The sequence below is a fragment of the Triticum aestivum genome, chromosome 7B (assembly GCF_018294505.1).
Source record: "Triticum aestivum cultivar Chinese Spring chromosome 7B, IWGSC CS RefSeq v2.1, whole genome shotgun sequence".
NCBI lineage: Eukaryota > Viridiplantae > Streptophyta > Magnoliopsida > Poales > Poaceae > Triticum > Triticum aestivum.
Genome location: NC_057813.1, coordinates 433,291,930 through 433,297,983, shown reverse-complemented (window position 1 = coordinate 433,297,983; position 6,054 = coordinate 433,291,930).

Genomic DNA, 6,054 nt, shown 5'->3' with positions numbered 1-6,054 from the left:
TAGATCTATGTGTTTATGCCTAGCTAAGGGCGTTAAACAATAGCGCTTGTTGGGAGGCAACCCTTTTTTTGCTACTGTTCTTGAATAAAATACACAATATTACCTCTGTATTAATTGCGTTTTTATGTTTTAATTAGTGTTTGTGCCAAGTAAAGCCTTTGAGATGGCTTAAGGTGATAGTTTATTTGATCTTGCTGAAAAACAGAAACTTTTAAGCCCAGTAAAATAATTTTCATAATTCACGGAAGCATGCTTTTGATCTGAAGTTTTTACACAAGATTGATGTACAAATTTCCCAGGTTGTCCTAATTTTTCAGAATTATTGGAGTTACAAAAGTATATGAAGTTTACAGATTTCTATAGACTATTCTGTTTTTGACAAATTCTGTTTTCTATGTTTTGTTTGCTTATTTTGATGAGTTATGGGTAGTATCTGGGGGTATGAACCATGGAGAAGTTGGAATACAGTAGATATTACGTCAATATAAATAAATAATGAGTTCACAACAGTACCAGAAGTGGTGATTTATTTTCTTATACTAACAGATCTCATGAGTTTTTCTGTTGAGTTTTGTGTTGTGAAGTTTTCAAGTTTTGGGTAAAGATTTGATGGACTATGGAGTAAGGAGTGGCAAGAGCCTAAGCTTGGGGATGCCCAAGGCAACCCAAGGTAATATTCAAGGACAACCAAGAGCCTAAGCTTGGGGATGCCCGAGAAGGCATTCCCTCTTTCGTCTTTGTCTATTGGTAAATTTACTTGAGGCTATATTTTTATTCACCACATGATATGTGTTTTGCTTGGAGTGTCTTGTATGATATGAGTATTTTATTTTAGTTTGCCACAATCATCCTTGCTGTACACAAATTTTGAGAGGGACACACATGAATCGTGATTTATTAGAATACTCTATGTGCTTCACTTATATCTTTTGAGCTAGGCAATTTTGCTCGAGTGCTTCACTTATATCTTTTTAGAGCATGACGGTGGCTTTATTTTATAGAAATTGTTGAACCCTCATGCTTCACTTATATTATTTTGAGAGTCTCTCTAAACAGCATGGCAATTTGCTTTGGTTATGAATTTAGTCCTAATATGATGGGCATCCAAGAGGGATATAATAAAAACTTTCATAAAAAGTGGATTGAATACTATGAGAAGTTTGATACCTTATGATTGTTTTCAGATATAGAGATGGTGATATTAGAGTCATGCTAGTGAATAATTGAGGATTGTTATAATTACTTGTGTTAAATTTTGTGACTCTCGTAGCATGCACGTATGGTAACCGTTATGTGATGAAGTCGGAGCATGATTTATTTATTGATTGTCTTCCTTATGAGTGGCGGTCGGGGACGAGCGATGGTCTTTTCCTACCAATCTATCCCCCTAGGATCATGCGAGTAGTACTATATATCAATAACTAATAGATTTTTGCAATAAGTATGTGAGTTCTTTATGACTAATGTTGAGTCCATGGATTATACGCACTCTCACCCTTCCACCATTGCTAGCCTCTCTAGTACCGCGCAACTTTCGTTGGTGCCTTACACCCACCTTATACCTTCCTCAAAACATCCACCATACCTACCTATTATGGCATTTCCATAGCCATTCCGAGATATATTGCCATCCAACTTCCACCATTCCATTTATTATGACATGCACCATCATTGTCATATTGCTTTGCATGATCGTAAGATAGCTAGCATGATGTTTACATGGCTTGTCCATTTTTTGATGTCATTTGCTACACTAGATCATTGCACATCCCGGTACACCACAGGAGGCATTCATATAGAGTCATATTTTGTTCAAAGTGTTGAGTTGTAATTATTGAGTTGTAAGTAAATAAAAGTGTGATGATGATCATTATTAGAGCATTGTCCCATGTGAGGAAAGGATGATGGAAGCTATGGTTCCCTCACAAGTTGGGATGAGTCTTCGTACTTCATGAAAAATAAAAGAGGCCAAAGAAGCCCAAAAAAAGAAAAAAAGAAAAAAAAATTAAAATGAGAGAAAAGAGAGAAGGGGCAATGCTACTATCCTTTTTCCACACTTGTGCTTCAAAGTAGCACCATGATCTTCATGATAGAGAGTCTCCTATATTGTCGCTTTCATATACTTGTTGGAATTTTTCATTATAGAACTTGTCTTGTATATTCCAATGATGGGCTTCCTCAAATTGCCCTAGGTCTTCGTGAGCAAGCGAGTTGGATGGCAATCCCACTTAGTTTCTTTTTGAGCTTTCATAAACTTATAGCTCTAGTGCATCCGTTGCATGGCAATCCCTACTCATCCACATTGATATATATTGATGGGCATCTCCATAGCCCGTTGATACGCCTAGTTGATGTGAGACTATCTCCTTTTCGTCTTCTCCACAACCACCATATTCTATTCAACCCGCAATTATATATCCATGGCTCATGCTCATGTATTGTGTGAAAGTTGAAAAGGTTTGAGAACATCAAAAATATGAAATAATTGTTTGGCTTGTCATCGGGGTTGTGCATGATTTAATACTTTGTGTGATGAGGATGGAGCATAGCTAGACTATATGATTTTGTAGGGATAACTTTCTCTGGTCATGTTATTTTGAGAAGACATGATTGCTTTATTAGTATGAAGTATTACTGTTTTTATGTCAATATTAAACTTTTGTTTTGAATCTTATGGATCTGGACATTCATGCCACAATGATGAAAAGTACATGGATAAATATGTTAGGTAGCATTCCACATCAAAAATTCTGTTTTTATCATTTACCTACTCGAGGACAAGCAAGAATTAAGATTGGGGATGCTTGATACGTCTCCAACGTATCTATAATTTTTTATTGTTCCATGCTATTATATTATCTGTTTTGGATGTTTTCTATGCATTATCATGCTAATTTATATTACTTTTGGGACTAACTTATTAACCTAGAGCCTAGTGCCAGTTTATGTTTTCTCCTTGTTTTTGAGTTTCGCAGAAAAGGAATATCAAATGGAGTCCAGACCGAATAAAACTTTACGATGATTTTTCTTGGACCAAAAGACACCTAGAGGACTTGGAGTCCAAGCCAGAAGACCCACGAGGCGGTGGCAAGGGTGGAGGGCGCCCCCTAGGGGGCATGCCCTCCTGCCTTCTGCCCCCCTCGGGAGTCCCCTGACCTACCTCTTCGTCCTATATATTCACATATATTCCAAAACCCTCAGAGCGAGCCACAAAAATACTTTTCCGCCGCCGCAACCTTCTATTCCCGTGAGATCCCATCTTGGGGCCTTTTCTGGCATCCTGCCGGAGGGGGATTCCATCACAGAGGGCATCTACATTAACCCTATTACCCTTTCGATGAAGCGTGAGTAGTTTACCTCAAACCTATGGGTCCATAGCTAGTATCTAGATGGCTTGTTCTCTCTCTCTCTCTCTGATTCTCAATACCATGTTCTCCTCGATGTTCTTGGAGATCTATCTGATGTAATCTTCTTTTGCGGTGTGTTTGTCAAGATCCGATGAATTGTGGATTTATGATCAGCTTATCTATGAATATTATTTGAATCTTCTGTGAATTCTTATATGCATTATTGATATCTTTGTATTTCTCTTCGAATTATCGGTTTGGTTTGGCCAACTAGATTGGTTTTTCTTGCAATGGGAGAGGTGCTTAGCTTTTGGTTCAATCTTGTGTGATTTTACCCAGTGACAAAGTAGGGGTAGTGAGACACGTATTGAATTGTTACCACCAAGGATAAAAAGATAGGGTTTTCATCATATTTCTTAAGTTAATTCCTCTACATCATGTCATCTTACTTAAGGCGTTACTCCATTCTTTATGAACTTAATACTCTAGATGCATGCTGGATAGCGGTCGATGTATGGAGTAATAGTAGTAGATGCAGGCAAGAGTCGGTCTACTTGACACAGACGTGATGCCTATATGCATAATCATTGCCTTGGATATCGTCATAACTTTGCGCTTTTTGTATCAATTGCTCGACATTAATTTGTTCACCCACCATATTATTTGCCTTCAAGAGAGAAGCCTCTAGTGAAACCTATGGCCCCCGGGTCTATTTTCCATCATATTTGTTTCTGATCAACTATTTTGCAATATTTTATTTTTAGATCTATAAACCAAAAAAACCCAAAAATATTTAGTTATCTTTTATTTAGTTTTATCTATCACTATCAGCTCTCACCCTTCCAAGTGACCTTGAAGGGATTGGTAACCCCTTTATCGCATTGGGTGCAAGTGTTTGATTGTTTGTGTAGGTGCATCTATTGGGGACTTGCGCGTTACTCCTACTGGATTGATACCTTGGTTCTTAACCGAGGGAAATACGTATCTCTACTATCCTGCATCACCCTTTCCTCTTCAAGGAAAAAACCAACGCAAGCTCAAGAAGTAGCACCGCGTACGCAACGTGCAGGAGTGCAAAGGGCGATGGGCCCAAGACCCCTGCGTGCTTAGGATTTAGATCAGCGTGCTGACCTCTTTGTCGGGCCTAGGTAGGGCTACAACATGTTGATCTCCCGAGGCCAGACATGACCCAGGCAAGTGTGCCCGGCCAGAGGGATCGAGCGTGTCGGGTAATGTGGTGCACCCCTGTTAGGATGATTGATCTATTCGAATAGCCGTGTCCACAATAACAGGATGACCCGGAGTTTTATTCCGACCTCATGACAACTAGAACCGAATACTTAATAAAACACACCCTTTAAAGTGATAGATACAACCCGATGATCGCTCTCTCACAGGGTGACGAGGAGAGGATTGTCGGGTATGATTATGCTATGTGTTGTCACTTGTTTCTATACTTGCTACTCTCTTCTACATGCTTCAAGATGGAGGCTGCCAGAAGCGTAGTCTTCTATAAGACTAGCTATCCCCCCTCTTATTCTGGCATCCTGCAGTTCAGTCCACAGATACTACCCATTTCATTGATACCGATGCATATGTAGTGTAGATCCTTGCTTGTGAGTACTTTGTATGAGTACTCATGGTTGCTTTGCTCCCTCTCCCCCCTTTCCTTTCTTCTCGGATGTCGCAACCATATGCTAGAGCCTCGGAGCTAGACGCCACCTTTGACGATTCCTACTACACTGAGGGTGCCTTCTACGTGCAGGCCACCAACGACCAGGAGTAGTTAGGAGGATCCCAGGAAGGAGGTCTGCGCCTCTTCCATCTGTATCCATGTTTCTGCTAGCCATCTTATGGCACCTTGTTTAAGTTATGTCTGTATTCAGATATTGTAGCTTCCGCTCACTCATTTATGTTCGAGCACTTGTATTTGAGTCCTCAAGGCTCCTGGCTTGTAATATGATGCTTGTATGACTTATTTGTGTTTAGAGTTGTGTTGTGATATCTTCTCGTGAGTCCCTGGTCTTGATCGTACACGTTTGCGTGCATGATTAGTGTACAATTGAATCAGGGGCGTCACAAGTTGATATTAGAGTTGACTACCTATATGAATCCCCCTTCCACACTCCTTGGCCGAAGTCCAGTCTAGTCATTGCAAAACTTTTACTAACATGGTTGCATGTCTTACGGGCCCGCGTCACCATTGGGTGGTATTAGGATCTTTTACTCCTCATGTATACTCTGGGATTCTGATCACTCTTCTATTCGGGTTAAATGATTTTGCTAACTCTAACTTTAGGTTCTCGTAAATACTTCCTCCCAGAGAGCCCCTTATTACACATGATCGCCTGGTGCACTAGAAGATTCCGAAGATACTCTATGATGTTCTCTCAAGACTTTGTGCCATCGCTTTTGCAATTCCCTTCCATCGATAAACCCCTATGGATAACCACGTACACTTTCCATTCATACAATCATTCCCCATTGATCTTGTTATTACAAGATACCCCGAAATTCTCTATTGTTTCAAGAATACATTGTGCCTACTGCCTTGCATTTCTTTGCCACATGAATACCCCTCTCGCACTTACCGAGTATCCGCTCATCCCCAGTTGTTCATGTATTTCACAAAGGTCTTTGAAAGACTATTCGATCTTCTGAAAATCCTCAACAACTTATCACTGTAGAAATTCTTGTTTGCTTGCAT